Source organism: Palaemon carinicauda, chromosome 12, assembly GCF_036898095.1.
Source record: "Palaemon carinicauda isolate YSFRI2023 chromosome 12, ASM3689809v2, whole genome shotgun sequence".
Lineage (NCBI taxonomy): Eukaryota > Metazoa > Arthropoda > Malacostraca > Decapoda > Palaemonidae > Palaemon > Palaemon carinicauda.
Genome location: NC_090736.1, coordinates 6,453,510 through 6,478,860, shown reverse-complemented (window position 1 = coordinate 6,478,860; position 25,351 = coordinate 6,453,510). Strand labels below are relative to the sequence as shown.

Sequence of the window (25,351 nt, the reverse complement as noted above, 5' to 3'; positions counted from 1 at the left end):
TTTATGCCCACTTATAAGAAGTATAATGAGCAATTTCTATATTAGTAAAGCCTACGTGATCAGAAGAAAATAGATTTGTGGAAATAGGGATTTTTGTGTTTGGGGGATTTTTTAATCATGAGTTTTAGGGATTTTTAGAATAACCCATCTGGCAACACTGTCAGACAGTGTCCGACAGGGTTGCCAGTTTGGCCTTTTTTCCGGCCAAAAAAAACTCAAATTTGACCTTTTGTATTTAAATAGGTTGGCCTTTAGTAATATGAAAAAAGCCGGGCCTTAAATACTATATTTTTGACCTTTTTCTATTAATGGGTTGACCTTTTAAAGCCTCTGTTGATTAGAAATTGACCTTTTCTCATTTAGAAAACCTGGCAACGCTGGTGTCCGACTCTGGCAGGCGGCAGGATCGCCATTTACCGACCCCATGGAACCACGTGAATCTTGAAGACGTCTTGATTAAGGATTCTACTAATTTATGGGCTTTACAAGTAAGAAGTGGTTATTATTCATTGATAAAATATTAGATGTTGTTGTTCCGGTATTGTTCCACCATCCCCATTTGTTAATTGATAATTATTTTCCAAAAATTTATTGGTTTTATACCTATAGTAATTTCAAACCGGCACATTTTCTATATGAAGCCAGTGGTATCGGATTTATTGCGTTATTATGGAAGACCTATATAGAAATGGCGAATACAGTTAGTATAGGTTTCATTATAGTGTGATTTGGCCCACAATATGGATATTTTATAGATTTTCATAGACTAGGTTGCTGCCAGTTAGTGATCCCATGAAGTTTTATCGAGTTCTGGCCGAGTTGCTCACTTTTTAAATACCTATTTTGTAAATTTAAGAATGTGATTTCTGTACATCTAGTTGTCACATCTTTCTTAAAGAATCGTAGGTAGGCCTTACTGGTACTGTAATGTTATGGCCTGCTACTGTAGGTTAGCTTGGGCTCTACTGCAGGTGTGACGGTCTGAACGATCCCCCGGTCTCAGAATTCTCCTTGACATTGTATAATGGTTCTTTTCCGGCATTAGCTCGCTTCGCTCGCATGAAAATAAAACATCAAGCTCGTATGTACTGGCAAGCGGTAATGTTGAGCTGCGCACGCTAACATTACAGGAAAATAAAACATCAAACTCGTATGCACTGGCAAGCGGTAATGTTGAGCTGCGCACGCTAACATTACAGGAAAATAAAACATCAACCTCGTATGCACTGGCAAACGGTAATGTTCGCGCATGCGCAGATTATAAAGGAGTATTGTGAGACCGGGGGGTTGGATCAGACCGTCACACAGGTCCGAAGTAACAGAAGCAATGTTCGTCAAAATTTGATCGTTTATTTGAATTTTTCCCGTTTGTGCCAGCATAAGTAGGCCCATCCGTCTGCCGTAGTGTAGCTGAGTGAAAGACCCTGATTACTAGAAAGTTTCATTGCAATTTGAGCAACCCTAACCCGATATAACCCTACGGATGTGTATCAGTATACTGTAGCATAGTGTGAACATTTCATGAAAATCCATGCCTTCTTTAATCTTAAAGTAGCTTTGGTTTCAATGAATTTTACCGTTATTTCCGTTGCAAATAAACTTTTCTCCTGTTATTCAACCACTCCCCCTTTCCCAGCAGTAGATGGGGCCACCCAGGGGGAACCAGGATTTTTATGGGAAAAAAAAAAAAGAATAAATGTCATTATTGACGACTGAAATGTAAAATTCATTTAAAACATCTTGTGACAGGAAAGTTTTTTTACAAACTGGAAATATAAATTTTTAGAAATTGGAAAGGGAATAAAACTTATCCACACCCCACCTAACCTAACCTAGTAGTCCCAGGTTACAGGGCTAGCAGTGAGGCCCCCCCCCCCCCCCCCCGGCATGCTTGAACTCCTTTATCCAAGTCACAAATAATGTCTTCCCTTATGTATGAGATGGGGAAGGGTGGGGATCATTGGGACTCCTGTCAGGGCCTGAGGCTGTGGAGGGTAGAGGCAACTGGTGGTAACAGGAGTGATGATATGGTGGAAGGAGAGTGAGGGAGTGGCTAATTTGTAGAAAGTTTAAAGTGGTTAATGGGCAACAAGATATAAAGCCCTACACGAGCAGGAGAGAATATTCGTAGATCACTCACTCTGTCTCAAAGATAGTTTTATCATCTCTCCTCATGTATGCATCTCCCTCTTCAGTCCTTTTTGTGCAGAATCACTTATTAATGTAAGAAAAAACTACATCCGCTGTGCCTATAGTGATTTTGTTATACAGTGATCCCTCGTTTATCGCGGTAGATAGGTTCTAGACCCGACCGCGATAGGTGAAAATCCGCGAAGTAGTGACACCATATTTACGTATTTATTTAACATGTATATTCAGACTTTTAAAACCTTCCCTTGTACGTAGTACTGTTAACCAACTACCCTTTAATGTACAGAACACTTAATGCATGTACTACAGTACCCTAAACTAAAACAGGCACAGATATTAAAGGCGATTTTATATCATGAGTTTCCTAAACACGCCAAAAAGCACGATAAAAAATGGCAACTAATGTTTTGTTTACGTTTATCTCTGATCATAATGAAGAAACAAACGCATTTAGTGTACACAAGCGTGTATAGGTTAGTTTTTGCATCGATTATATTGATTATACAGTATGTTGATTTTGTTATTACCAATGTCTTACTTAATTTTTCTTAGGATTTCCAAATGAAATGTTTTTCTTTATAACGCCGCCTGAGTACGCTCCATCTTCGATTGTAATAAACAAACGAAGGCATTTAACGCGCATGATGAAAATGATAAATAATATTACAATAAAAGCTTTTAGAAAATATGTTATTACAAATATTATTTACCGTATCTATATAAAATCATACATACGTAGCAAAGCAGGAAAACAATTTAAGAGAGAGAGAGAGAGTTGTTTTACGTACGTAAATGTAAATTTTAAACAAAAATATAGCCCTATTTCATATAAAATAGGTTATTACAAATATTTTATTTTATCATATTACAGTAGTCTGTATAATACTGTAAAGGGTAATTGTGTAGGAGACCTCCGCGCTCGATTTAAAAGTTTCTAAAAGTAGAAAACGAAAGAAAACAGTAAATTAGAGCTACAGTTACCTTGAAACTGTGAGATAATCCTCCTACAACCACCTAACTCTTACACAGAAAATGTAAGCATAAACCTACTACTACAATTATGGGGGACCCCAGTGGGAAGCGGGGTTTTTGGGTGGGGGGAGGAGGAGAAAAGTGATTTTTCGGGCACTACCGAACCTAATACAACTACCTACCCTACCCTGGGGGCCATGTACCCCTACCTAGGCCTACCGGGGGTTGCTCCGCCCCCCCTGCGACCCCCCCTTAAGGCCACAGTAATTTTCAGGGTACCACCGAACCTAAGACACCCACCTAACCTAGCCTATGGGGCCCTGTACCCCTACCTAGGCCTACCGGGGGCCTTGCGACCCCCCCTTAAGGCCACAGTAATTTTCAGGGCACCACCGAACCTAAGACACCCACCTAACCTAGCCTATGGGGCCCTGTACCCCTACCTAGGCCTACCGGGGGGCGTCATAGTGCACTAGTTTGTCTGCGGATTATAGTGGTTACAGGGCTCATTTGAGCAAAAATAAGACACAGTCAACAATAACAACAGACTTAGAAAATTCAGGGAAGACAAGAGTAGCGTGAGTTTGATCGTCGATATTTCGACTATTAATGAGGTTACACAACGTTAACGTAAACTGCAAACTACCACATACCTTACTGTTATGGTGTAGGTGGATACAAATCTGCTGCTGCCAGGAGGAAGTGATGAAACCACACTACGATCACACCGGAATGCTAATTTGTTGTAATCTATACGGCACACATTTTCACAATTAGGGCACTTTTTCTCTGCCAAAATCAAACCATGACGTTGAGCAAATGCAATTAGCAAATCAACTTTCCCTGAATAATGTACACAAAAATCCCCATAAGAAATAAAGCAATTGTCACAAGTGACGCAGTCGGAACGGGATGAAGGTCCTGCTAATTGCTCCATACTTCACGGCAAAATGAGCTTTTCAGTTTGAAGGGAGATCCGAGACGTGCAAAAATATTCCTCCGCGGAACTTTACGTAAACTGTGGTAACTGGTGGAAAAATAGCAGGGATAAGTGAAGTAATAAGTGTCAGCATTGGCTAGATTTGTAAAAACCGCCATGATTGGTTTTCAAACAGTGTGACGTCAAGAAAACACCTGTTATTGGTTAGAATAGCATTGAGAACTAGTCTGCCATACGCAGTAAGGCGGTGAAACAGCTCATTTTAGCCAAGACATCACACAGTAAACAAAAACAAACACTTAGAAAAAATCCAAGTGAAACATAACTATACACACGAATATCTTCGTTAAATAGAAGTTGCTCATATATTGACTATTATATAAGCGTTCTATATGATATAATAGTGAATTGTAGGTGTTTAAATTCTTCAAGATCTTCCGCGGAGCTCTCCTACACATTTACCCTGTAAAGTTCAGTACAGTATTTTGCTGTTAGTCGTGGCGATGAAATTCTCATGAAACAAAAACACGGCATTCGATTACAACAGCTGATTCATTCTCTCTCTCTCTCTCTTCGTGTTATACAATACTTACATATAGATGAAGAAACTAAAATTAGTTTTCTTAGTGTCAATTAAATACGAAACGAAAAAATTATGCTGAGTTTACATCCATTTCAATTGTTGCTAAAAATACGGCATCTGATTTCATCAGCAAACCACTATTTTTTGGGAAACATCATTTTATTCTAGAAAATTGCTACTCTTTAAATAGTTAATTGCACATTAAGAAAGCGTGTACTTTTGTTTTTAAATTTTGGGTGTGTTTTAAAAATCGAGTGTTGTTGACTTCTTTTTGTTTTATTTTTGACTGTGATCAGATCAGCTGACGTCTAGCTGCCGTTCTTGAGAGCGTACAAATACACTAACAAAGTATCGTGTATACCATTTCTCAACTTATTCAAACCGTCTATACAATTGATATTACATAAGCACCAATGTGTTATAACCTATCAAATTTTTTTGTTTATTACATTTAAAACAACACACTCACTTTCTCTCTCTCTCTCTCTCTCTCTCTCTCTCTCTCTCTCTCTCTCTCTCTCTCTCTCTCTCTCTCTCTCTCTCTCTCTGTGGGCTACTTTTCACTACCTCCCATTCCTTACCTCTCTCTCTCTCTCTCTAACAAATGATACCTTTGTTGCTCCTCAAAGTTTCATTTATATTGAAAATCAATCATGATTCAATTTTCCTTACTTTCTCCAATCTCGCACCATCGGTCACATCACGGTATTTTCGAAATTTCCGGAAAATCCGCGATATATGTATATACAGTACATGCGTTATGAAAAAAATCCGCGATAGTCGAACCGCGAAGTAGCGAGGGATCACTGTAAAATGTGATACATTACACTACCCCATGTGCTAAACAGTCAACGGCTGGGAGTTGCCTCATGCTTCAGACTTACTTCGTAGGACTTTGATCGTAAACTGTTAGTCATGTTGTACTGATACTTTATTTTGATATTGTTTTTGTTAGTGTATTCATTGTGCAATACTCGAGTGTTATTGTTATATTAACTACTATACAGTACTGTATAGAAAGAAGCCTATATTACAATATAGGTATAGGCTACTTGTATGGGGAGTTTAAACTTGTATAGCCTACATGTACCGTACACTTACTGAAATCTATTCGCACTGCAATACATTACCTGATGTGTTATAAGACCGCACATGGCTCGAAATTCGTGGTAGTCCGGTCGCCCGAGGCAACTTCATTTCTCATTAGGCTGGTCAGTTACCAGTCATCCCAGATTGCTAGTTGAAAATATATATTTGAAAATAGGGACAGGCTTGTTTGTTGAATACCTATATGCAATAAAAGTGGATATTTAAACAGCGTTAACCATGCTGCCGAACAGTAAAGCGTTGAGAGTTTTACACGACAAATGTTTTTTTTAATTTTATTACCACTGCATGTAGGACGCATCATCGTTGAAGCTCACATACTCACTTGATGTGACAAACAGATTTCAGTACATGTGCTCATATTTTCGTCCATATACGCTAAACACGTGTTTTTTGTTGACATCAACTGTCAAAGCAGCTTTGTAATGTGGAATATCCTGAAAGGTGTTAAGGCCACGAGAGACGGGCAAAAAGCAACCCATGTCGAAATGAGAGATAAGGGCTGCTGACAAAAATACAAGGTAGAAAAAAGCCAAAGCCTTTACAAGCCCGCATGGGAGTGTGGTCGGTCCTGGCTTTGTTATGATGCGACCACCCAACTCATGGTTTGTGCGCTATTTTCTGCTTTTTACAAGATTCGCCATGTGACGAAATCCGTATTTGCAGATACCAGTTGCAATTTCAGATTCGAGTTGATCTTAAAGCCAATACACTTTCTGATCTGGTGTTAATCAAGTTACATCTTCCTGATTTTTCTACATATGACATAGTGGAAAAAGAGAAAAAGTTGTTCACAGTTTGACTTGGATGGATCTGATATTGAAGTGATTAATGAAAATAATTTAATCTACTCTACAAATTGCTCCACCAGATATATTTTAGGTGTTGAGTGTTTTTGAATTATGCAGTATTGGGCTTAGGATTATAAGGTCTTATGTTTAGAAGTACATTGGTGTCTAGTCAGTTTGTAGCCCAATGTGAAGTACTTCAATAAAGTAAATATCCCTTATAAATAAAGCATTCTTACAGCAGCATGAAATTGACAGGACTGCACTATTTCAATGCATGACATTCTGTTGACCAAATACTGGTGGTCTGTTATATTTGTTTTTAACTCATTTGCCTAGTTTTGCAATATTTTTTTTTTTATTGTGGTGCTCTAAGTTCTTGTTTTATAGGTCAACAGTTTCAAAATACTCTTAAAATAATGCAAATTTATGAACAACTGTATATAGTCTGTGTCATTTATACCAAGGGTTGAACCCACTGAAACCGGACACATTTTGGGGTTGTTGATTTTCTGATTGGCTAGTAACTGTTGGTAAACTATTCTGGCTAGTTGGTTAAAAAAAAAATACAAATTTCTAGACCTGCTTTATTACCTAGCCCCCCACAAATAAGGAGGGCTAACTCTATAGGTATGATACAGCAATTCAAAACAATTATCATACTGTTTAGTCAAATATGCTGTAATTTTGCTGTGCATAATTAGGAAGTTTTATTATTAACCAATATTTGGCCATGGAACAATTGAGCAGGTATTCTAGGAAGACACTGCAAAATCAAACCATTGTTCTCTTGTCTTGGGTAGTGCCATAGCCTCTGTACCATGGTCTTTCAATGTCATGCTGTCTTGGGTTAGTTCTCTTGCTTGAGGGTATAATTGGGCACACTATTCTATCTTATAACTCCTTTTTTTGTTTTGTTAAAGATTTTATAAGTATTTTTTTTAATGATGTTACTGTTCTTGAAATAATTTATTTTTCCTTGCTATCTTTCCTCACTGGGCAATTTTCCGTGTTGGAGCCCCTGGGCTTATAGCATCCTGCTTTTCCATTTAGGGTTATGTAAGGTAGACTGGAATATATCCATGTGGTTTTCATTTTTTCTACTTAATTTCCTAATTACGGTAGTGTGCTAAATTATGGTCTCTCATACTCAGATTTTAACCATTTTATCTTTTTTTAATAAAATTTTATTTGAGTATGTTCATCCTAACCTAATATAGGTATGTTAATATTCAGGAAAAGTATCGCTGTCCAAAATAATAAAATACAGGGTATGCAGTTTTACCCCAAAATTAAGTCCAAACATTTTCTTCATAGAAAATTCATAAAATATGCCGGTTTAATAAATGCCTTCAAAAAGTTCTTGAAATAACTAAGTATTCAAGGGAATATTAACCAAATTGTTAAAATGAAGGTGTTTTTTTTTTCTTCTTTTTTTCTCTCTAAGTATCTACAATATATCAAGTACATATAGAACATTTTAAATTACATATTACTTATCTGTAGGAACATTTAGCTCTGCATTATGCAAACAGATCCTAAAGTATCCACCACAGATCCTAAAGTATCCACCACAGATCCTATCATATCTACTCAGAATTTTCCTTTACAAACTAGTGCAGTTCTCAAAAGCCATCTTGCTACTGCATTGCAAATTCATTTATAAGCATTTGCAAGTGCATGAAATTCCTCCAAAAAAAAAAGTCGGTATACTAAGCCAATATTTTGGCCAAGTATTACCTAAGAGAATTGAATAAGCACAATATAGTAGTACTGTACATTACTGAAGTGTATTTAACTAAATAGCTATAATCAAGGTAATATTACTAATAACATATTAATATATAAGGTAATCCATCGAAGGGTAAATTGCAGTTTATATTTGTTGTAATTTACAGGTAAATCTTGACCAGCCGATCGGGTCTATGAGCTACTCCAAAAGCCGAAGCAATCCTTCAAAAAGAAGGAAACCGTGCTTACCCCATACAAATGGGAAAAAGCACATTAATAGGTGAAGATGAATTCGTATGTACAGGCAGGCATCAGGTCCCGAGGATGAAAATTTTTCTGCTTTAATTTAGCCGCTTGGTCACTCCCAGTAGCAAGTCTCTTTAAGAGTTGCTGATGAATGTGATACCACCTTCAAGACTATCAAGGTAAGTTTTGGATTGTGTTCTGGGCGGGTTTTTTATGTTATTTTGCTATTTTATACTGTGAAATAAAATTAGAAAAGCCTAAAAGCACTTTGTTTGTCATTGACCATTAGGACTGCTGTGTTTTTAGTCACCATGCCTTTGATCTTAGCATTAGTATCAACTTCTCGTAGGTTTTGATCGTAATATTCAATATCTTGCCAAAGTTAGCACAAAAAATTTCTTGGTTTTTACATTGTTCCAAACAATTGGGTTCATATGATTGTGTATAGGGAAATAGAAGTTAGAAAACAAGTTTGTTCCGTAACTGAAATACAAACCACGCTATTTACATGTTGTAATTACTTCGGCGTAGCTGAATGACGAGCTATAAGAATTTTAACGAGGGTTTACTACCCCTCCGCTAGTGAGGGGGGGGGGGGTAGGGAGGGGTAGCCTCCTATCCCTCCCCCTCACACACACACACACTGGTGAAAGGCTCACTTTACTTTTGGCTCGGATGGCGATCGGAAGTCTCCGTTCCCATCCTCACTTGACGGCCATTATTGTTTTGTCTTTTTAACTTTCCTTTCTTTATACTTAATATATTTAAACATTATTGATGTTTATATATATTTTTGTGTATAGAAAATAGTATGTTTCCTTTGCTTTCGGTGTTGTGTGGTGTGTGTTGTGTACGTTTACGAGAATATCGCCGGCTTAGCCAGGCCACCATGATTCTCTTCTTGGTCACGGCCGTTCACTCCTAGGCCACCATGGTTGCCTTCGTGGAGTACGGCCCCTCTCTCTCGAGGTCGTTCACCTCTTACTCCGTACTACGCCTACGATAGCTTCTCAGACTGAGTTGCTATTTCGTTTTATTTGTCTCAATTATTTTTATGAATATAATTGTATTTTTAACTTTTCAGCCGGGGAACACGTCCCTTCGGGGGTCTGTGTTCCTTGGAACGTTCAAAGTCAGTTGCATAATTATAATGTTATAATTTGTTTTTTTAAGTTTTCGTCCCCCCAAGGGGGAGGAGGGCGTATACCTACTTTTGTTCTTATGTTTTTCTTTCCCTCGGGGTTTTCTCTTCAGAGTTTTCACCCCGGGGAATTCCTGTTAAATAATTATTCTTTTTATTTTACAGTTTACGATGCCGTTTCTTCGTGCCTGTTGCGTGCCTTCAAAGCAGAGCTGTCCTATTTATGCCTGGGGAGTCTGCTGTTGCCGCCGTGTCTCTAGGACATCGTCGGGCGTTCGCTTCTCTTAGAAGTTCCCCCGTGACTACTGTCAGCTCTTCAGTGCATCCTAGAATGATAAGGAGGTTCGCCTCCTGGGTAGTTGTTAACTTCCCTTCTTACCTGGTCCTAAGGCGGTTATGTTCTTGGGGCTGGGCGACCGCCCTTGTGACTTGCTCAAGGGGCTGAGCGGTTGCAAGGCCGGACCATGGTACTAGCGACTATGCTCTCGGGGCTGAGCGGTCACTTCTGTAGCTACGCTCAAGGGGCTGAGCAGCTGCAAGATAAGTCTGGACCTCTCTCGTTCGCGAGAGAGGCCGCCCTAAGGGCTCCTCTTCGGAGGATTGCTCCTTTTGTCTCTTCTACGAAGTGTCTCCTCCCGTTCGCATGAGAGGACACTCACAGAGACTCCTCTTCGGAGGATTGTTCCTGTTTTCGTCAGCTGATCTCACAGCCCTTGGGGGCTCCATCACCAGTCTCTTCTACGAAGTGCTCACCGCTCTCGTTCGCGAGAGGGGCCACTCATAGAGACTCCTCTTCGGAGGATTGTTCCTGTTGAAAGAACTTGCTGTTCAGTCACTAACACTTCAGTGTTTAGTGACAGGGAAACTTCAGTTTCTCTTTTTCCCTGACCCTTCGGGGTCTCGGAGCTTTAGTTACGCAGTTCCCTCGGGCTCTCGTAACTTTAGTCACTTCTACTTTAGTCACTTCTACATTTCGGTGATTAGTGACAGAGAAACTTCAGTTTCTCGTTGCGCTGACCCTTCGGGGTCTTGCAACTATCCCTTCGGGGCCTCTCTACTCAGACTACGTTAGACCTTAGGTCTCTCTCTGCCTGCTGTATCCGTTCCTGATAACGGGGGCAGGAGAGACTTTCTCACACCGTGATTAAGTCCCTTAAGCGCCAACGTTCCCTTGCGCGCTAGCGCTCGGCTGCTGTTCTGGCTGTTCCTGAGACTGCCTACCAGAGACACCCTGTTCCAGTTTTCAATTAGGCTGCTATCAATGTTCCCTGCGCATTTGCGCACATCGTTGGGTTTCCCGAGATAGCGCACAGGCGCTCGCCAGCTGTTCAGCCTGCGATGTCTCTGTCTCTTCTACGAAGGACACCTCTCCCGTTTGCGGGAAAGGTGAAAGGTCCCTCATAGAGATCACTCCTCGGAGTGTTTAGCAGCCCTTCAGTTGATCGTCGGCTCTGAAGCAGACCTCCTGGTTCACTTCAGGGGATGCCCTCTCTTTTAGGGACACATCCCAGTTCCTGATCTACGAGTTAGCCGATCCTTCAACCGAGCGCGCGTGCGCGCTCTCCAACGATCTTCTGTTGCACAGGGGCCTACAATCTTACCTCGCACGCAAGCGCTGAAGATCGCCCGCGCGCAATCTTCGCGATCGTTGAAGATCGTTAGCCGCCGATCTTCTGATACGCACTAACGCGTAAGCGCTGAAGATCGCCCGCGCGCGATCTTCGAAGATCGTTAGCCGACGATCTTCGTAACGCTTAAGCGCCGAAGGTCTTCCCGAATGCGATCTTCGAGGCCGTCCGCGTGCGGTTTTCCGCACGCGATCGTCGACGGCCGTTAGCCGCCGATCTTCAGATGCGGCGCTAGACGCATAAGCTCCGAAGATCGTTTTGTGCGCGGGATGGTTTCCCGCGCGCAACAATGAGGCCGTCCGCGCGCGGTTCTCAGCACGCGATCGTCGAAATCCGTTAGCCGCCGATCTTCGGATCTGGCGCTAGGCGCGCAAGCGCCGACGATCTTCACAGTACGCGTAAGCGCCCAAGATCTTTCTGTGCGCGGGATGGTTTCCTGCGCGCAATCATTGCACGGATCGTCGGGCACCGAGGTTTCCCGCGCGTGATCGCCAACTATCTTCTCTCACGCGCGAGCGCCGACAATCTTCGCACGCTTGAGCGTCGAAGATCGTCCGTGATCGCGCAAATCGCTGACGATCATCTGACATAGTTGGAGATCGTACGCACACGGGCACCAATGGTTTCCCACTCACTGTCTCCGACGATCTTCGTACACGCGTAGGCGCCGAATATCGTCAGCATTATTTTTTCCGCGCGTGCGATGGTTTCCCACACGCAAGCACCGGCGATCTTTTGTCGCCGAGATCGTTCGCGCGTGGGATGGTTTCCCTCGCTATCGCCCACGATCTTTCATGCGAAAGCAGCAGCGATCTTCATACGCGCGGGGATCGTTCACGCGGGCGCGGTTATACTGCTACGCATGTTTTATTCACGTGCTACCCAGATCTGTGCTTTTCACGCGATCATCAGCGTGATCGGCGCACCGTTCTCCGACGCGATTGCACCCTGATTACATCAGGGCTTATGGCGGTCAGGCCACCTTCGCGTTTTCCCTCCCCCACAGCACAGAGCGGCGCCCTCTCCGGAGGGGGGGGGAGGTTTTCCGGACAGGTCGAAGGTCTCTTCTCCCTTCATTGCAGATTCTCTACGGGCGAACCCTCATGTGTCAACTCCCCCAGAGGATCGAACGATCCTCTTCCCTCCAGAGGGACTCCCTGTTAGCTCGAGGGTTGGTCGGCCGTAGTCAGAGCGCTCAAACAGGCAATGAGCCTGTGCATTCAGACTGGGGTCACTAATCAGTAGCAGCTTCCTCTCCCCCTGAAGAGGGTGAGAGGAATCCCTGGCATGGTATCTCCTCCAAGGCCTATCCTGTTCCTTCGCGAGTCCTTACGCAGGCGATGAGCCCTCCTCAGACTTCATCTCCCCTCCCCTGCGGATGAGCATTACCCATTCCCAGGAGGGTCGGAAGACCCGGTCCTCTCCCCCATCACTCCATAGGGAGAATCCCCGCCTCTTCTGAGAAATCTTCTCGTACGGAGGGGGCGAAAGCCTTACATCCTTCATCGCTGGGGTCCTGTTTCCCTCCTAGGAGGGATCCTAAGGCCCAGTCTTCTGCAAGGACCCAACGGGATCCAGTTGGACCCTTGGTGCATGTCTACGAGTCTCCCCAGGAAGAGCCTCCGGGTATGAGAGACCTCGCTGCCAGTCCATCAGGAGGAGAAGCTCCAGGGGTCGGAACTTGCGTTATGGCAGGTTCTGACCCTCAGGAGAAACCTCAAGGGGACCCCAGATTCAGAGATTCCTCTTCGGTAAGGGAAGGATACGGTCCGGGACTGAGTCTACTCACCCAAGGGCTCCCTTAAGCCAGTGCAGCTTGCCCTGGTCTCAGGGAATGGAGAGCGCCAGAGACTAGGCCGAGGTCCAGCTCTCCGAGCGTGTCTCCTTCAACAGTCCCGGTCGGTATCGAGCCCCTTCCTCCTCCCTGGGTAGGGATCGGTAAGGGGACGGGCCCTCCGGCAGAAGTCCAGTCCATGTCGGAGATACGCTCCCTCAAGAGGGGGCCAACGGGTTCCGAGGCCTCCTTAATTGTCTCCTTCCCTTCTCGACTCTGTAAAGGGTTGTCAAACAGTCTCCGTTCAGCATAGCGACAGCAGACGCTGTCAGTCTTGCGGTGAGACCACAAGACTTTGTGTACACTGGTCCGGTAGGACGCGTACTTCCGATCCCGGTTCACCCGTCTTCAAGGAAGTACTTTGGAGTTTGCCTGGAAGCCGGATATACCAGTTCAAGGGCTGTGCTTCGGTCTCTCCACGGCACCTCAACAGTTCACCGATACTTCCACTCTGATCTCTTCACGGGCTCTCAGGATCGGCATCCGTCCCCTCCGTTTCCTGGGTGACTGGCCGATCCTAGCAGACTCGAAGGCATCCCTTCTTCGTCATCGGGACAAGCTCCTCGGACTTTGCCAAGTTCTAAAGATCATGGTGGTCCTCGAGGAGTCCTCCCCGCAGCCCTCTCAGAGTCTGGTATACCTAAGCCTGGTCTTAGACACCAATCTCCCGAAGCCTTCCCTTCAGGCAACAGAGTACAAAGGTGGAGGAAGGTCGCGAGACCTTTCCCCACACGAGAAGACCCTCCAACCCAAGGTGGTTACGTCTCTCCTCCCTGGCCCGTCTGGTTTCCAGTCGCCTCAGGATGAGTTCTCTCCAGTGGCGACTCGGGGCGCGGGGGAGTCAGGGGCATGACCCCCCGGACGCCGGGACCCCTAGGGGACAACCGTAACAGACGGACCCATAGGGGGGGAAGCAGACGAGGATCTACAATAGGGAGTGGACCTTCTCGTCCTTCCCCCATACTTGATGCCGTTTTCGCACCCGTCAAAGAAAGGGGGGGGGAGGCACGTTCTGAACCACGGGTCCTCAGGCCGGTGGTCAGAACCAAGAAGTACCTTCTCTAGACCTACTAGAGATGGAAACAGTGTTTCTGGCACTTCAGTAGCTCCACCTATCCTGGCGGACTATGCTGTGGTTGTAAGGATCAACAACACCACAGTGATGGCTTTCTTGCCCAGACAAGGAGGTACTTTTCAGTACAGCCATCCCATCCTGCGGTAGAGATACCGGGATGGTCCGAGTTCCCCTCGGTCTACTTAGCAGCTCGCTTGATTCCAGGCAAAGGAATGGGCTCGCCGACAGTCTGAGCAGTGTGACACGGACACCACATTCCGAGTGGTCTTTGGATCCTCAAGTAGCTTACAAAGTCCTGACTCGGTGGGGCTCCCTCTGTGGACCGGTTCGCTACAGCACTGAGCTGCAACCTCCCGCTGTACTGCTCCCCGGTCCCGGATCCCAAGGCCCTCTGGTAGGATGCCTTCTAGCAACGGTGGGACAACATCGATGTGTTTGCCTTCCCCCGTTCTGGCGGATGAGGATAGTACTCTACAGGACCAGAGTTTCGGTCAGTCTCTCAATGACCTCCCTAGCTCCGCTAGGGACTCTCGCAGGTGGCTCGCCAGTCCCTCTGTAACTCCTTACGGAGCCTCTGAGCCCCCCCCCCCCCCCCCCCCCCCCCCCCCCGGTCACCGGTTCCATACATAGCCACATGCCATCATCCTCCGCAAAGCCGTAGCTTGCTCCAACTTCCCGCCGGGAGTCTATACAGCATCTCCTCAGAGAGAGGATTTTCGCAACAAGTTGTGAAAAGGAGGCCTGGACACCTGCGCAATTCTTTCGCAGTAGTCTCCCAGGCGAAGGAGCGAGTTACTGAGGTCGGTGTCGTGGAGAGGGCATATCTCCACACGATGCCGCTTCCAGCAATATTGGAGCCCCTCGTGGGATTGCGGGATGAATGTGCCTTTCAGTTTCGGCTGTGAAAGGCTATCCCTCAGCCTTAGGTCTTGCCTCCAGGCTCTAGGGACAGACATTTCTCCCTCGCTGGAACTCTTCCTTCTCATACGAAGCCTTGTCCTCTCCTGCCATCAGTCGAAGGTGAGACCTCCTCCTTGGGACGTGGTTCGAGTCCTCAAGTCTCTAAAGAGACCACCTGACGAACCACTACGTAAGGCCCCAGATCATCACCTTACTGGGTAGACAGTGTTCCTGCTAGCCTATCTTCAGCCAAGCGAGTCACGTGGTCTCTCATACGACTTCGCCCATTCAGGGGGATAGGGGGAGGCAACATTCAGGTTCCTCCCTGAGGTTTGTTGCCAAGACTCAGAATCCGGGAGTGCCGGACCCGCTGTTCGACTCCTTCCAGGTTTCGAGTCTCCGTCCTGTAGCAGATGACCCAGACCATCTCCTAGCTTGCCGGTAGGGAGTCTGAGGTGGCGTCTTCAGAGAACGGCTGCAGTTCGTCTCCAGGCTCAAGCCTCGTTCGTGGATCCTGGGAAATGAAGAGAAGGGTCTCCAGGAGTACCATCTCGGCCCAGATTCGCAGGGTGTTACACCCGGCCTTGAATCCTGACCCTTCTCCGTCGCATCACCCTAGAGCCCATTATGTCAGGGTACAACCCTGACAAATCACTTTTCACCTTCGCACACACCTTACGTAGGCCGCGGCAGTTTCACAACCGCCAGTAAGGAGCAGGGATTCCGTATTGTCCGAGTACTTGATCGCTCGAATATGGAATCCCTGGGCAAGCCAAAGCCAGTATGGCCTGGACTTACCATCCTTCCTAAGGGTTAAGTCACCCCATGTAAATAGCGTGGTTTGTATTTCAGTTACGGAACAAATGACAAATTCGTAGATAATTTGTATTTTTCCTAACTATACAAACCTTAGCTATTTACAGTTATGTGCCTGCCAGTCCTGTCCCCCAAGATAAGTCCTACCTTTAAGTAAAGTGAGCCTTTCACCGTGTGTGTGAGGGGGAGGGTAGCAGGTTACCCCTCCCTACCCCCCGCTAACTAGCGGAGGGGTAGTAAACCCTCGTTAAAATTCCTATGGCTCGTCCTTCAGCTACGCCGAAGTAATTGCCCCATGTAAATAGCTAAGGTTTGTATAGTTAGGAAAAATACAAATTATCTACGAATTTGTCGTATTTTGTACATTACAGTCCTAAATGCAGTTAATGTGGAGACATCAATATTGCCAACATCCCATTGAAAAGTCAACTCTGTGATTTTACTTTGGTTCCTACACTTCATATAAACCCTTCTCCTTAAATCAAAGAGATTAATTCAATGCTTTCTGGAATCGGTCATTGTAATGGATACTGAAGTTATCTGACTGGAGAGGGTGTTGCTGGCAAAATATGCCTCCTTACCTTTGTTAAATATTTATGGATCTGGAAAAAGCTTATGACAAGTTGATTGGGATGCGATGTGGACTGTAATGTTATATGGAATTGTTGGAAGGTGGTTGCAAACAGTGAAGTTTATACATTGCCAGTAAAGCATGTGTTTGGATGGGGAATGAAGTGAATGAGGGGTTTCCAGTGAGAGAGGGACTTAGACCGGTATGTATGATGTTGCCATGGTTGCCTGTTCATTTTGTTTGTTGATGGAGCTGTACTCGAGTATTTGGTCAAGGATTGAAACTCAGAGGAGCAGGATCATGAGTGGGAGGCAAATCTGTTGTTTGCAGATGATACTGTACTCGTTGCAGACTCAGAGGAGACGCCATGTCAATTAGTGACACTCTTTTGAGGGTTTAGTGCAAAAAGGAAATTGCAAGTTAATGTGGGTAAGAAAAAGGTTGAGATGCACGAGAAGGGAGAATGATGCTAGATTGAATGACAAGTTGTAAAAATCCGATCCATTCATCCCCTATCTCTTCTAAAGCCACCCTGCACTTCTAAGATTGCATCCTCTGTTTTATCCTTAATCCTATTAACACTCGTACAGTTTTCCAGCCGCACTCAACAAACTTATGCCCTAGAATTACAACACTCATACACATCTCCCATACCTTTGTAAAGCCACATCCTCTTTTGGTCTTGCCCTTTCAATCCCAAACATGCTACCTGTCACTTTGCCCTTCCCTTTTATTTGTCTTGCACAAGGCCAATACACCCATCTTTCTACTGTATTCCAAAATATACTTCCAATCTCACATCATTAACTCATTATTGTACTACATCTACGCACATTTAGACACCCCAAAACTAGTGTGTGGGGAGCAGCCCCCACCCCCCTCTGAGCTCCTCTTGTTTGATATTTCTCAGAAAATGAGATATACAGGAGAAGGGATTCCGAGTCTCCTTGTCCCATCCTTTTTAGACGCCTCTTACGACTCGCTGGTATATGTTGGCGCTATTGTTGTTATGGCTCCACGGCCACAAATTTGCATAATTAGACATTATTGGTAGTTGAAAAAATAACTTTTCATAAATTCCCTGTCCTATTGCTTGAACCATATTTACTGTATAAGGTGAAATACCCCAAATAGTATAAACATTGATAAGGTACTATCTGTGTGTACAACTTTTTGATTAGGATTTTGATATTTTTTTACTAAAATTATTATATTGAACAAGAAGAATTTAGATCTCAATTTTTATAGCAGTAAGTATAAATGAATATAGTGTGTACTGTATGGTTTGAATACAGTACACAATACCGTACTGTACATACCAAATGATACAGATAAAAGCAAGGCCCCATGCTTCTCTGGTTATGATTTAATCCAAGATTCTATTACAGTACTATACTTAGATTGAGAGTTCAGTACTTTGCATAATGCAACCAAATTTCACCAAGATACTGTAACAAGCATCCACAATTATCACCACCACGAACATTTTTGCATGGCTCTTCCCCCTTTAGGGGCCTTGATGTGAAATAAGTTCATTTCAAATAATGTGAAATGATAAGTCCTGTCTCTTCTAATCTGCACTCTTCCTGTGGCTCTTCCCTTTTAGGGGCCTTGATGTGAAATGAGTTCAGTCCAAATAATGTGAAATGATAAGTCCTGTCTCTTCTAATCTGCACTCCTCCTGTGGCTCTTCCCTTTTAGGGGCCTTGATGTGAAATAAGTTCATTCCAAATAATGTGAAATGATAAGTCCTGTCTCTTCTAATCTGCACTCCTCCTGTGGCTCTTCCCTTTTAGGGGCCTTGATGTGAAATGAGTTCAGTCCAAATAATGTGAAATGATAAGTCCTGTCTCTTCTAATCTGCACTCTTCCTGTGGCTCTTCCCTTTTAGGGGCCTTGATGTGAAATGAGTTCAGTCCAAATAATGTGAAATGATAAGTCCTGTCTCTTCTAATCTGCACTCTTCCTGTGGCTCTTCCCTTTTAGGGGCCTTGATGTGAAATGAGTTCAGTCCAAATAATGTGAAATGATAAGTCCTGTCTCTTCTAATCTGCACTCTTCCTGTGGCTCTTCCCTTTTAGGGGCCTTGATGTGAAATAAGTTCATTCCAAATAATGTGAAATGATAAGTCCTGTCTCTTCTAATCTGCACTCTTCCTGTGGCTCTTCCCTTTTAGGGGCCTTGATGTGAAATAAGTTCATTCCAAATAATGTGAAATGATAAGTCCTGTCTCTTCTAATCTGCACTCTTCCTGTGGCTCTTCCCTTTTTGGGGGCTTGATGTGAAATGAAAAGTCCAGTCTCTTGTAATCTGCACTCCTGTAGCTCTTCCCTTTTTGGGGCCTTGATGTGAAATGAAAAGTCCAGTCTCTTGTAATCTGCACTCCTGTAGCTCTTCCCTTTTTGGGGCCTTGATGTGAAATAAGTTCATTCCAAATAATGTGAAATGATAAGTCCTGTCTCTTCTAATCTGCACTCTTCCTGTGGCTCTTCCCTTTTAGGGGCCTTGATGTGAAATAAGTTCATTCCAAATAATGTGAAATGATAAGTCCTGTCTCTTCTAATCTGCACTCTTCCTGTGGCTCTTCCCTTTTAGGGGCCTTGATGTGAAATAAGTTCATTTCAAATAATGTGAAATGATAAGTCCTGTCTCTTCTAATCTGCACTCTTCCTGTGGCTCTTCCCTTTTAGGGGCCTTGATGTGAAATGAGTTCAGTCCAAATAATGTGAAATGATAAGTCCTGTCTCTTCTAATCTGCACTCCTCCTGTAGCTCTTCCCTTTTTGGGGCCTTGATGTGAAATGAAAAGTCCAGTCTCTTGTAATCTGCACTCCTCCTGTAGCTCTTCCCTCTTTGGGGCCTTGATGTGAAATGAAAAGTCCAGTCTCTTGTAATCTGCACTCCTCCTGTAGCTCTTCCCTTTTTGGGGCCTTGATGTGAAATAAGTTCATTCCAAATAATGTGAAATGATAAGTCCTGTCTCCACTAATCTGCACTCTTCCTGTGGCTCTTCCCTTTTAGGGGCCTTGATGTGAAATGAGTTCAGTCCAAATAATGTGAAATGATAAGTCCTGTCTCTTCTAATCTGCACTCTTCCTGTGGCTCTTCCCTTTTAGGGGCCTTGATGTGAAATGAGTTCAGTCCAAATAATGTGAAATGAAAGTCCAGTCTCTTCTAATCTGCACTCCTCCTGTGGCTCTTCTCTTTTTGGGGCCTTGATGTGAAATGAAAAGTCCAGTCTCTTGTAATCTGCACTCCTCCTGTAGCTCTTCCCTTTTTGGGGCCTTGATGTGAAATGAAAAGTCCAGTCTCTTGTAATCTGCACTCCTCCTGTAGCTCTTCCCTCTTTGGGGCCTTGATGTGAAATGAAAAGTCCAGTCTCTTGTAATCTGCACTCCTCCTGTAGCTCTTCCCTTTTTGGGGCCTTGATGTGAAATGAAAAGTCCAGTGTCTTGTAATCTGCGCTCCTCCTGTAGCTCTTCCCTTTTTGGGGCCTTGATGTGAAATGAAAAGTCCAGTCTCTTGTAATCTGCACTCCTCCTGTAGCTCTTCCCTTTTTGGGGCCTTGATGTGAAATGAAAAGTCCAGTCTCTTGTAATCTGCACTCCTCCTGTAGCTCTTCCCGTTTTGGGGCCTTGATGTGAAATAAGTTCATTCCAAATAATGTGAAATGATAAGTCCTGTCTCTTCTAATCTGCACTCTTCCTGTGGCTCTTCCCTTTTAGGGGCCTTGATGTGAAATAAGTTCATTCCAAATAATGTGAAATAAGTCCTGTCTCTTCTAATCTGGACTCTTCCAGTGGCTCTTCCCTTTTAGGGGCCTTGATGTGAAATAAGTTCTTTCCAAATAATGTGAAATGATAAGTCCTGTCTCTTCTAATCTGCACTCTTCCTGTGGCTCTTCCCTTTTAGGGGCCTTGATGTGAAATAAGTTCATTCCAAATAATGTGAAATGATAAGTCCTGTCTCTTCTAATCTGCACTCTTCCTGTGGCTCTTCCCTTTTAGGGGCCTTGATGTGAAATAAGTTCATTCCAAATAATGTGAAATGATAAGTCCTGTCTCTTCTAATCTGCACTCTTCCTGTGGCTCTTCCCTTTTAGGGGCCTTGATGTGAAATAAGTTCATTCCAAATAATGTGAAATGATAAGTCCTGTCTCTTCTAATCTGCACTTTTCCTATGGCTCTTCCCTTTTAGGGGCCTTGATGTGAAATAAGTTCATTCCAAATAATGTGAAATGATAAGTCCTGTCTCTTCTAATCTGCACTCTTCCTGTGGCTCTTCCCTTTTTGGGGCCTTGATGTGAAATGAAAAGTCCAGTCTCTTGTAATCTGCACTCCTCCTGTAGCTCTTCCCTTTTAGGGGCCTTGATGTGAAATAAGTTCATTCCAAATAATGTGAAATGAAAAGTCCTGTCTCTTCTAATCTGCACTCTTCCTGTGGCTCTTCCCTTTTAGGGGCCTTGATGTGAAATAAGTTCATTCCAAATAATGTGAAATGATAAGTCCTGTCTCTTCTAATCTGCACTCTTCCTGTGGCTCTTCCCTTTTTGGGGCCTTGATGTGAAATGAAAAGTCCAGTCTCTTGTAATCTGCACTCCTCCTGTAGCTCTTCCCTTTTAGGGGCCTTGATGTGAAATAAGTTCATTCCAAATAATGTGAAATGATAAGTCCTGTCTCTTCTAATCTGCACTCTTCCTGTGGCTCTTCCCTTTTAGGGGCCTTGATGTGAAATAAGTTCATTCCAAATAATGTGAAATGATAAGTCCTGTCTCTTCTAATCTGCACTCTTCCTGTGGCTCTTCCCTTTTTGGGGCCTTGATGTGAAATAAGTTCATTCCAAATAATGTGAAATGATAAGTCCTGTCTCTTCTAATCTGCACTCTTCCTGTGGCTCTTCCCTTTTTGGGGCCTTGATGTGAAATGAAAAGTCCAGTCTCTTGTAATCTGCACTCCTCCTGTAGCTCTTCCCTTTTTGGGGCCTTGATGTGAAATAAAAAGTCCAGTCTCTTGTAATCTGCACTCCTCCTGTAGCTCTTCCCTTTTTGGGGCCCTGATGTGAAATGAAAAGTCCAGTCTCTTGTAATCTGCACTCCTCCTGTAGCTCTTCCCTTTTTGGGGCCTTGATGTGAAATGAAAAGTCCAGTGTCTTGTAATCTGCACTCCTGTAGCTCTTCCCTTTTTGGGGCCTTGATGTGAAATGAAAAGTCCAGTCTCTTGTAATCTGCACTCCTCCTGTAGCTCTTCCCTTTATGGGGCCTTGATGTGAAATGAAAAGTCCAGTCTCTTGTAATCTGCACTCCTCCTGTAGCTCTTCCCTTTTTGGGGCCTTGATGTGAAATAGGAATCCAGTCTCTTCTATTCTGCACTCTTCCTGATGTAACTTCAGGACAAGGCATTTTCTGTTCCCCAGTTTCCAAAAGACGAGGCAAAGTCTCATACAGTATTGACCTGTGGCAGGTTTCTGATAATGCCTTTAAAAGTTTTGCTCCATTTCCCATCACAGTGTTAATTTCATTAATGCTCTTGATACAATCAAGCAAGAGGAATTATCTTGAGTGACCTTAACTCAAAGTTATTGTATTGATAGCCAAAAAATATTTGAAGGCCAGTGGGGTGCTGTGGTATTGCTAAAAATCCATACCTATATACCAGTATGGGGCTTTGGTATTGTTAGAAACCCATATCCTCAGTGAATAGTGTGACTTATGGATAACTGGCAGGTGTATTCCCTTAGTTAATCAGCTGTGCACTGTAGTCATAATTAACCAAACCACTACAAGTTCCATTTGTTTATATATACGTTCACATTGGAATCTATCTTTTTATCCTGGGGTACTATGCTTCAATGCATTTAATTTGTTTATCTTTATAACCTTGTCATAATCGTGAATGATTTTTCCTCAAATGTTCCCTTGATAACAATTCTCCTGCATCCTCTGCACTTTGTTGTCTACCATATTTCCTGCTTTTCTGATTAATTGTTCCTCTATTTTTGGGCTTACAAACATTGATATTTGTCTTATTTCCAGCTATGGAATGCAACAGCCTTCTGCTAAGATCTCAAGTAGTACAATCCAGTCACATATTCTAGCATTCAATTGTCACAGCTTTTCAAATTCTCAATTGTTAGTCTTTTTTAACAGGATGTTTTATGTACCTATCAGAGGACAAACCATAGTAAGAAACTCACTTTTTTTACATCCTTGATTGAAATGTAAAAGTTTAACATTGCTGATCCATATAACCGCTCTTGAGACAAACAAATAAATTCTAATGTTTAAACTAATTTTTCACATTTAAAGGATTTAAAAGAGTAATTTAGAATTACTTGGATGCACAAACTAACTTATTCTTTTTCCCATTTAGAGGATTTTTTTTTCTTATGCACCAACCTATACTGTATATTTTAAATGTTTTGTTCCATGTTTAATATACTGTGTGTGTAAGGTACCTTGGGCTTTTACTCATATCTTTACAATCTTCATACTGTATAAGGTTTATCAATACTGTACTGTAGCTTTAAATGCTTATGTTTTTCCTATCCTTTTCTTGGTTATTCCCTGGTAATAACCATTTTGATATACCAAATATGCTTCCTAAACTATTAGGTGTTGAGTCAATGATAAAACTGTTAGCTTATTGTTAAAATGCGGTCAATCTGAAGTTAGATTTTGTCTGAAGTAATCTTGGAACATTTCATTTGTCTTTTAGGTTTTTATTCTCATGACATACTGCACAGTATAGTGTTGCATGCTGTAATAAAACTCAAATCCTTTAGGGCCTTTGCTTCATAGTATTGAAAGGTACATTAGTACATTACTTTCTTATTGTGCCGATTTACTTTATTGTAGGAAAATAAAGTTCAATTTCATTTGCTTTTTTAAATTGCTGAAGTAAAAATTGTGATTTAAATTATAGTTCAGTTAAATCTTTATATTTTGTCAAGTCATTTTAGTATAAAGTACTTGAATGTACTTAGTATGACATATTTTTAGGAATACTGTAGTTGAAATCCCCTCTTTTTTTTTTTTTTTGCTAAGCGTCAAGTCACTCGATACAAATAGTTATAAATGCTTGGTAGTGCAGAATCTTCATGTACCCACGTATAGTACCTTAAACTCTTTTGGTATAATGCTTAGAGCTAATGTATAGTACAATTTTATTGAAATTGAAGCAAAATGTATTTAGAAAATACAAGTCATTGAAAGGTTGCTTGAATTAGAGTACCTCTACAGTAATTAAAACATATTAGTACAGTACAGTACTAAACAGTTTTCTTTTGCAACTTGGTGGTTGTTTATTTTGATATACAGTGCTGTATCTACATTGGGTCATTCATATTTCACTGATATGCTATTGATAGGTGAGGGACATAAGCAGATATGGAAAATAGTTTTTTTTTATACCAAAAATTTGTTGTACATATTGAAAGGCCAATGTCAGAACATACTAAAGTCTGTTGGGTCCTTTTTATTTTTCTCAATACTAGAGCACCTCTACAGTGTTAGTCCCTCTCCATTTCGTAATACATTATTACTATTGTGTGAAGCTCCATATGCTTTTGAACTTTAGTATTCTTTTCCTCAAATGATATACAGTGATGCCTCAGGATACAAAAGTAATCCGTTCAGGATACGGTTTCGTATCCTGATTTTTTCGTATCCTGAGTCGCGTTTTACATGTAAATAGCCTAATCCGTTCCAAGCCTTACAAAAAGTCACCTTTTTTTTCATAAACACGCTAAACTGTAGTAATAAACATGCAATGCAGCCATTTCTATCATTCAATAATTAACCCAACTGTTAAAAACAGCCTAATCCATTCCAGAAACCACCATGAGATTATTCATAAATGTAGTTATAGCCTAGTTATCCCCTCCAAGCCCTAAGAAAACGGTCCATTTTCTTTACTACTGTATAAAAGTTACGGTACTGTATGTAAAGCATTTGGATCAGTGAAGGTGTATTGTTACCTGTACACCTAAATTAAGGGTTGGTACTCTGAAAAAAAAGGTACCGTACTCTCGGCAACGAGTTGGGATCTCGTAAGCTTTTCGTATCCTGAAAATTTTTTTGTATACTGGGGCATAAAAATCTTTGTATCGCTTTTCATATCCTGAATTTTTCGTAAGCAGAAACTTTCGTATCCAGAGGTATCACTGTATGTCCGTGTATGGTTCTAGATTTATATTTGTTTCATGTACACTGGTAGAGCTCGGACAGAAAGTACATAAAGAGTTGAGAAGTGCAATTTCATGTTGTGGTCTATTAAGAGAAAATGACGCAGAATCTTTATATGATGAACAATTCTAACCAGCTTTTCACTTGTAATGCTTCTATTCTATTCTATGGAAGCTTACTGCCTAATTAGGTTGTTTTATGTGAACTTTTTATTTTATACTTTCAAGAAATTACCTATAATTCGTAATTAATTTAGGAAAGGCCAATATTGATTATTTTTTTTATATTACAGATGAATCGAGAGAAGATTTGCCAGCCGCACATACAAGTTTTGCAGAGAGACTAATTTTCTCAAGATGGCCCAAATTTGAACATTCAATTAAATTTCCGCAGCATATCTTAAATTATAGTATATGACAAATGTTTTTGACAAGGATATACATTTAATATTTGAGTTTGATGAACATCATATTTTAATCAAATTATCTCAATGATGTGCTATTTAAGCGTTAAAAGTACAAATATTAGCTTTTCCCAGACCAGTCTCAAGAGTTCAACCCAGTTGTAAATACAATGATACATTTAATTGTAACCTTTTTTTTTTTTTTTTTTTTTTTTTTTTCCTAAATATTGTTAGCTATATTGTTACATGTCTTTTCATTTTTTGCATTAACTTTCGCCTTCATT

The 25,351-nt window shown here is 42.3% G+C and overlaps 1 long non-coding RNA gene across 1 annotated transcript; it reads left to right on the top strand.

Moving 5' to 3' along the window:
- The first annotated feature begins 397 nt into the window (after positions 1 to 397).
- On the top strand, positions 398 to 25,089 carry LOC137650500 (uncharacterized). The gene is made up of 3 exons (XR_011045967.1): positions 398 to 488; positions 8,440 to 8,697; positions 24,957 to 25,089. It is a non-coding gene; the product is annotated as an uncharacterized lncRNA (long non-coding RNA).
- Positions 25,090 to 25,351: the final 262 nt, after the last annotated feature.